This window comes from Eriocheir sinensis, chromosome 40 (assembly GCF_024679095.1).
Source record: "Eriocheir sinensis breed Jianghai 21 chromosome 40, ASM2467909v1, whole genome shotgun sequence".
NCBI lineage: Eukaryota > Metazoa > Arthropoda > Malacostraca > Decapoda > Varunidae > Eriocheir > Eriocheir sinensis.
The window spans coordinates 11,918,326-11,927,531 of NC_066548.1; positions in this window are offsets into that span (position 1 = coordinate 11,918,326).

A 9,206-nucleotide genomic window follows, 5' to 3' on the forward strand; every position below is an offset into this window, starting at 1 on the left:
GAGAGAGAGAGAGATCCACCCATTTTAGTCACAAACTTACACGGAAAAACTGTGTGTGTGTGTGTGTGTGCGTTCCAAGTTCCAAACGAGGAGGGTACTGGCTGGCGATATCGAGTCAGGAACGTGATTATAACATGGTGAATGAATGAGACACACACACACACACACACACACACACACACACACACGCACTTTTCCTTGAACAGCGCCACACAGAGGAGGACACGACATCACAAAGGACGACAAGAACGACCAGGAGGTAATGAAGTGACAGACTGTGAGGCGCCCACGAAGACCACCATCGAGGGACGCTTCAGGCTGCAGTGAGGTAAGGGTGTGGGTGTGGACGGTGAAAAGGGTGAGGGTATGGATGGTAAGAAGGGTGAGGGTGTGGATGGTAAAAAGGGTGAGGGTGTGGATGGTAAAAAGGGTGAGGGTGTGGAGGCTAGGAAGGGTGAAGGTGTGGACGGTGAAAAGGGTGAGGGTATGGATGGTAAGCAGGGTGAGGGTGTGGAGGCTAGGGAGGGTGAAGGTGTGGACGGTGAAAAGGGTGAGGGTATGGATGGTAAGAAGGGTGAGGGTGAATAGGGTGAGGGTATGAATGGTAAGAAGGGTGAGGGTGGGGACGCAGAGAAGGGGTGGGAAAGGCCCTCTCACAAAGTTTCCGGATTACGGCGTCACATGATTTCCTACAGTAATTGCAGCACATCGAGTTGCGTCAGTTTCGGTTCGCATGATGAAATGATTCAATATTTTCCCAATTGAGTGTGCAGCATTGCATTGGATTTTTTTTTTTTTTTTTTTTTTTTTTTACATCACCGCCTATAGCGCCGGTATGCTTTCTTCAGGGGCCAGATGGTCGGCCCAAGCCCGTCGTGGTGCAGGCATTTTTTCTAATAGTGGCGCCAGTTATGCTCGACTCATGCTGCCCCCCGGAACTCATTCTTGATACACTGGACGGTTTCTTCTAGAGTCCGGGTTGATGGGTGGTCTTCTGGACAGCATGTGGGTAGTTAGGCCACTCGGCGGTGACTGAAAGATCCCAGGTGGTAACGTGGGGATTCGAACCGACGTTGTCCATGGCGTGGTGAATGTGAGCCCAGCACGCTAACCACTCAGCCACCGCCTACCCTATGTATAAGTATAAGTAATTATAGGTATGTGCTTTTATTCTCCCCATTAGTTAGTTAGTACTACCTGTAAGTCTTGGATGTACACACTGGTTATCGCTCATGTCATATAGTGAAGAAACTGCACAAAGCGGTATCAAATACTTACTCTGAACTCAGTCGTTTTGTTCCTCTATCAAACACTCCTCAAAGGTATAACGACATTCTTGCTTAGCTTAGGTCAAGTAACAAGGAGAAGCTTAGTCCAGAATCTATGCAGAAGGAAATTAATTAGCGACCTTATCATGTTCCTCATAATATTAATACTTCTCAAGGACGAAAAATAACTCACCAAACACTCCTGCTCAGTCTAGACTCTAGAGCAAGACAAAGCAAAGTTTAGTCAAGAAACCATACTATAAGATGTCAATTCTTCACCCATATTCTGGCTATCAGGTTCTTTATATCACACTCCCTAAATATTAAGGAGCGTCAGCAAACATTCCTGTTCAGTCTAGGTCAAGAAATAAGATAGAGTTTAGTCAAGAAACTGTACCACAAGATAATATTTACTTCTATTCTGATGACCAGGTTTTCTCTCTTTGACACGGAAACTTCCCAAGAACATACCAAGGCCGCATTTCCTCTCAGGCTAGGCCAAGATATCAGGCAGAGTTTAGGCAAGAAACTGTACCATACGATATCATTAACTTCTATTACATTGACAAGGTTCTTTGACAATAAAACTTTCCAAGGCAAGAAAACAAGACGGTCACAGTCCCTCTCAGGCAAGGTCAAGCAAGAAATCAGACATAGTTTAGTCAAGTAACTGTATCATATCATTTACTCCTTCTCCGATGACTAGGTTCTAATTGACACGGAAACTCCCCAGGAACACAACATGGCCACGGTCTCTCTCATGCTAGGTCAAGAGATAACGCTAAGCCGCCACACGCCCCGCCTCGTGACTCGGCCAAATCTGTTTTAGTAGCTTTCCACGCCTGACGAACACCTTATCGCGCCTGTCACCTGGCCCACCGTACCCTTGCCGCCACCTGGCCAATCAGACGCCCCCGATATCACCTCACAAATCATGCCCGCCGCCCATTATCCCGCAGGTAACCATCTGCCTAATGACGACTGAACCTTAGGGAGCAGTTTGTCTTCTTAAATCACGACCCTCACAGACTGCACACCACCTTCGTACACATATCCGGCCACGCTCACTCATTCACCGACTCAATTACTCACTCACATATTTACTCACTCACTCACCGGTTAAATTTTCCACTTACTTATTTACATAATCATTCACCCACTCCCCGGCTCAATTACTCACTCACAAATTCATTTACTTACTCATTCACTCACTTCTTGGTTATATTGTTCACTCACTCACTCATTCGCCCACTCATTCGCTGGCACGTTTACCCACTCACGCACTCACTCAACTCACTGACACGCACTCACTCTGCCCCACTCACTCAACCCTACTCACTGACACACTCACTCACACTCACTCACTCACTCACTTCCTCACTCTCACTCGCTCATTCCCCAAGTGTCTGAGTCTTGGAGTCTTGCGAATGAGGGTAAATGTGCGTGTGAAATTCGAGATTAAGTCATTAATTTCTCCTTCGGGAACACACGCGCGTGGAGTGGGTGGCGGGTGACCTTGCAGCGTGTTTAATGCGAGTGGAGTCTGAAAGGGCGCGAGAAGAGAGGTGTATTACGGCAGGAGTGAATGGGCGTGGAGTGTTTAAAAAGTTGGTGTGTAGGAGAGTGTGTAAAGTGGAGGTAAGTAAGGACGCAAACAGGTGAGAAATCCAGTATGCATCTTGAAGCCGTTGGTGGAGAAAGAAGCAAGCAGGAGAAAAATGGAGGTCAGAAGGAAGTTGGGAGGGAGGAAAGCCCTTTGAAGAATAAGGAGGGAAGGAGGAGAAAAGCGAAGGAAGGAAAGAAAGGAAGGAAAGGAGGCATGAAAAAGGAACGCCACTGAAAAGAAAGAGACAAATACAAGAAAAATGAACGGAAGAACGGGAGGTAGAGGAGGAAGAAAGAAGCAAGCAAAATAAACCAAGGGAGGGAGAGAAGGAGGGAGGGAAGTTACCTAATGGAGACCAAGATATTGAAGTAGGAAAAGACGAAGAGGGAGGGAGGGACGAGGGGTAGAGGCAGGAACGGCGTTGTTAAGAATAAGATATATACAAGAAGACAACGAAAGGAAGAACGGAAGGCAGGAGGGAGGTAGACCAGTGGAGAAGAAAGGAACAAATAGAGGAAACGGGGGGAAGGAGGGAAGGAGGGAGGGAAGTCAACAAATGGAGAGCAGGGAAATGAAGTAGGAAAAAAAAGATGAGGGAATACGGAAGCTAGGAACGGATAGAGGGAGTGAAGGAGGGAGGAACGAGGAATAGAAAGAGGAACGGCACTACGAAGGAAAAGACAAATACATGAAAGAGAGGAAAGGAAGAACGGAAAGTAGGAGGGAAGTAGAAGAAAAAGATAAGGAAAGGAAACGGAGGGAAGGAGAGGAGGGTGGAGGGAAGCTACCTAGTGGAGAACATGATATTGAAGTGGGAAAAACGATGAGGTAATACGGAAGAGAGGGAGGGAGGGAGGGAGGGAAGCCACCACGAGTAATATTATCAATTGGACACTCAAGAGCAGCCATGGGGTCAGGGCTCCTCATGAAGTGAAGGGAAGTGAATTGATGTCGTGTTTTCCTCAGTAAGACATCATACGCGGGGCTTCGTGAGATCGATCGCCCCATTACTGTGCACTTCCTGTTGCTTTCATCTTGAGTTTTTCTTTTATGCTTCGAGAAAAATCCTACTTTATGTTTTTAGGTTTTTGTTTTAATGATTATCGACATTATGAGCCTTGTGCGTGCTGACCAAAGAGATTTCACAAGCACACACACACACACACACACACACACACACACACACACACACATTAAAACGCACGCACACGGCCGACTCCAAATTGACATCGATCTTGTAATTCATCTTTCTCTCCTAATTCAACACTAAACTTTCGCCTTCTTTTCGCTCCCTTCGCTCTCTCCCCATATTCGTCTTCCTCCTACTCCTCCTCCTCCTCCTCCTCTTACTCTCCGTCTCAGCAAAGTGAAGTCTTCATTCTCGTTCGTTCAGTAATTAGGAATTTCTTTTGACTTATCGCTCTGGGAAGGAGGAAAATGGACACTAATAGCGAGTAATTAAGGAGCAGTAGGTCAAGAGTGAGCAAAGGCACGTCTCAGGAGGAGGAGGAGGAGGAGAGAGAGAAGAGGGAGGAGGAGAGGGAGGAGAAGGAGCAAGAAAAGATGGATGAGAAGTGCAGTTAGTGGTAAAAGTAATTGTATTTTGTGGGTTGGTGTACGTGTGTGTGTGTGTGTGTCCCCTTTCTTTAGCATCGTCCACTTCTTAATCGGCTGCCCCTTTTCTCTCTCTTCTCAAGCTTCCCGCAGGTCAGTTTCATGCTGAGCTGATTGCCAGAGAGTTTTTTCTTGCTCCAACATGTCCGTCCCTCAGGCCCTCCAGCACGCACCGTTGAGGATAAAGAAGAGACAGACAGACAGACACAGACGGACAAAGAAAAAATCATGCACATACACGCACACACATACACACACATACACGTAGTAACATGCTTTTTCATCACCCGGAATCATTTTCATTGCCACCCTCGCTGTCATTTTACACAACGAATCTGACAGGCGCAGGAAAACGATGAAGAAAAATTTATGCTGCCTATGATCAGTGCCTCGCCATGACCCTGTTTCGTCGTGACAGTACAGCGGCGGCTCATCCCTCCTTTGCATAACAGTGGACTCGCTCTCCTCAGACCCTAAAGCAATTCCTCACACAGGCTCTTCCTCAACACGCCGAGACTGGGGCACCGTAAGAACTAAGAACCATAACCTTCGTACCTAACCTGCCTATCTAGTTACACACCCACCCACACACACACACACACACCTCGTCCCAGAACCTAAGAACAAACCCTTTTAGAGAGCACGCCCATAGATACGCCTCCTAACGCTATTCTCTCGCAGTCATCCCCCCGCGCAGGCCAGTTCACAGATCACGTCTTCCTTTGACGGACTCCGATCCTCCTCGTCCCCCACTTAGCGCACGCATATTTCTTCTGTAGAAAGATAAACACAACTGGTTCGCACGTTCTGGTCTCTTTATGGGTCTCCTACAATAGCTCTTTGTAGTTTCTTAATGAAGAGAGGGAGTGAGGAAGGGATGGAGGGAGGGATTTACGGAGAGATGGGAGGTAGACCGTCATGCCTTTCCTCTCCTTTTGTTCCTCCTCTCCCTCGCCGGACCCGTCGTGGATGTGACGCAGTTCACTGACAAGACGCAGCGTGTTGCTCACTCTTTACGTGTATTACTTTCCTGTTTAACTTCTCGATCCATGCTTCGTTTGGGTTCACAGGACTCGCCCCAGCGACTTGGCGGCCTTGGGTTACCATTTATATCTCTAACAGGCTCATTTGTATTGATAAAAGGAAGGGAATTCAAGGCACAGTGCCAAAGTAAGAATCACATTAGCTTCCTGAAGACGGTTATTTAGGCTTATCTCCTCGTTGACATGCACACGACGCTCGCCGCACGCTAGGAATCGGACCCGCAGCGAACATGACAGGTGATCGGGGCCGCACCTGAGGCGGAGAGAGACCAAACATTGCAACTATTTACGAAACATTTACCCGCGAGCTGAGGTGCGTCGGGCCGGCTGTTGTGGGTTGGGGGTCCATTATCGAGGCCACGAGGCAGTAAATCCGTGTTCTAATACCGCACTGACTGACCTTCGGCGGGAGCAGGTGAGGTGAGTACGGGAAGCGTGGGTGGGGGCGGAGGCTGCCGGGGAGGGGGGAGGGAAGACGGGGGAGGAGGGAGAGGGGACGGAGGCGGAAGAGGAGATGGAGGAAGAGGATGAAACGGAGGAAAATAAGTGAAAATAGGAAGGTGGAGGGTGGAAACAAGGAATGAGGAAAACAAACAGAAAAAGGAGAGGAGTAAGAATAGCAGGAAAGAGAGAGAGAGAGAGAGAGAGAGAGAGAGAGAGAGAGAGAGAGAGAGAGAGAGATAGAGAAGAGGAGGAAGAGAAGGAAAAGGAGGAGGAAAAGAAGTGAAAATAGAAAGAAAGATGAGGATGAAAACAAGGAAGAGGGAGGCGTGAGGTAAACGAAAGGAGATAGAGAGGAAGAAAAATAGGAAAGAAAGAGAGAGTCAGGAAGGAGAGAGAGGAGGAAGGAAAAATTATAGATGCGGCGAGAAAAAAAAAAAGATTGAATAAGAAAACAGAAAAAATAATAAGAAAGAAATGTATATGATGTAGGAAATGACGCAGGCGACGAACGAAGAGAGAGAGAGAGAGAGAGAGAGAGAGAGAGAGAGAGAGAGAGAGAGAGAGAGAGAGAGAGAGAGAGAGAGAGAGAGAGAGAGAGAGAAATGGACGATAAAAGACCAGTGAATGTGAAACTAATTGGTGGTTCGCGTTTCTAAACAAATCCGAAGAGCAGGGAGAGAGTGAGAGAGAGAAAAAAAAACGAAGGAGAGAGAGAGAGAGAGAGAGAGAGAGAGAGAGAGAGAGAGAGAGAGAGACAGAAAGGTGTTTGCTGCCACAGAGGGAGATTAACCGGGTAGTATTGGGGAAGCACACACACACACACACACACACACACACACACACACACACACAAATAAACAAACAGTCGCCTCCGCCGCGAAACAAACCGCCCCACAAGAGTTACAAATGAACTAACGACCCTAAACTGGAGACGTTCGTACTCTACAAGGTGATGCGAGAGAGAGAGAGAGAGAGAGAGAGAGAGAGAGAGAGAGAGAGAGAGAGAGAGAGAGAGAGAGAGAGAGAGAGAGAGAGAGAGAGAGAGAGAGAGAGAGAGAGAGAGAGAGTCTAATGCTTCCTCTTCAGCCTGTGGGGAGATGACCTGACCTTAGTGTGTGTGTGTGTGTGTGTGTGTGTGTGTGTGTGTGTGTGTGTGTGTGTGAAAAAAAGGAAGGAAATAAAGAAAAAATGAAAAGATAATAAAGAAATTGTGTTTGAGAGAGAGAGAGAGAGAGAGAGAGAGAGAGAGAGAGAGAGAGAGAGAGACAAACTGAAAGTTAAAAAGGAAGATAATGCGTGTAAACAGAAAGAAATAGAAAGAATATTAAGTAAATGAGAGAGAAAAAAAACAAGGAAAGAAATGAAGCGAATAAAAAAAAAAATACAATCTAAACATTACCAAGTGGGCGTTAGTCATACGTCTGTTAATTTTATGTTTCTCTCTCTCTCTCTCTCTCTCTCTCTCTCTCTCATAAATTTCTCCTTCCGTTATTTTTTCTTTATATTTTGCAATCATATTTTTATCAACATTTTTACTTTTGCCACCTTCCGCCTTCTCTCTCTCTCTCTCTCTCTCTCTCTCGCTCGCTCTTTTTATACAGTTGCTGGGGCCCCTCCTCTATGGTCTCCCTCAAACACACACACCGCCGACGCCACTTACATGCTTTTGCTTCCTCCGTCTTCGTTTTCATCAGCGCCGCGGGAGGTTCTTCGCGGCGCCAAGACTCAAACTACGGCATAAACACTGCAGTTTTTTCTATCGTCGCTAGTTTCAAATCAAGTCGCCTTACGGAAACAAACACACACCTAGGTACACACACACACACACACACACGGTACGCCTCTCCTCACGCAAGTCCTGAGGGTGGGTCACGTGCCCTCCCTCGCCTGCGTCACCGTGGGGCACCAGATGAGTCTTAAGTAGGTCAAGTCTCTCTCTCTCTCTCTCTCTCTCTCTCTCTCTCTCTCTCTCTCTCTCTCTCTCTCTCTCTCTCTCTCTCTCTCTCTCTCTCTCTCGCAAGGTATGACAGTTCTATGGGAGGGTTTTCCGTTAACCATATACAACCAAACCTTTCAAAACCTCGTCTTTACTAACGCTATAACCCTCCTTCTCTCTCTCTCTCTCTCTCTCTCTCTCTCTCTCTCTCTCTCTATCGCAGCCTCAGGGAGATTTATGGGTGGGCGCGGGAAGGCTTGCCGAGGAAGGCTGTGGGAGATGCCGTGATGCTAGGCTTTATTATTAATTGTTGGTGCCCCCCTCACGCCACTACTGATGCTGCTCCTGGTGATGGTGGTGATGCTACTGGTGATAATGCTACTGGTGATGATGCTACTGGTGGTGATGCTACTGGTGGTGATGCTACTGGTGATGATGCTACTGGTGGTGATGCTACTGGTGGTGTGTAAAGGTGTGTGAGTTCCTGTGTGTTGCTGATGTTTCTCTTACTCCTAATACTGATGCTGATTCTGCTGACGTTACCACTAGTATAATACACAATAATAATTACCATATCAACACCATCATTACTACTACTACTACTACTACTACTACGACCACTACTATGAAAAAATACAGTCGATTATTTTTTTTACGTCAGTGTATATTTTTTCTCTCTCCCAACCTCCTCCCCTACATTTCTTTTTCCGTTACCTGCTTCCCTCCTCCCCTCCTGCTAACCTTTCCTCCCCTTCCTCTGTCACCTTGAATCTGACCGAGAGAGAAGACGAGGACGAGAGAGAGAGAGAGAGAGAGAGAGAGAGAGAGAGAGAGAGAGAGAGAGAGAGAGAGAGAGAGAGAATAAAAAAAAATAATATCGCACACTTAATCTCAATCAGTGTCTTTTCCTTCCTGGCCTTGACACTCTAGGGGCTTGGAAGCTTTATAGAGAATTATAAAAGGCATTCGAGCACATGTAGGGAATCGGAACCCAAGCCCAGTGTAATGATGTGCGTGAGAAGTCGCGAATGGAATGTATGTATGTACGTGTGTGTGTGTGTGTGTGTGTGTGTGTGTGTGTGTGTGTGTGTGTGTGTGCTTTTCTAGGTTATATATGTTATGTCTTAGGAGTTTTCACACCACTCTTGATATTTGTAAATGCCGCCAGAGGTCTCGTCGGTAACCACAACCACCACCACCTCCTCCTGTCTTCTCACACCACCATAACACCACTACTGCCGCTACTAACACATCCTCAGGCACTACTAACCGTCATAACACCACCGCCACCATTA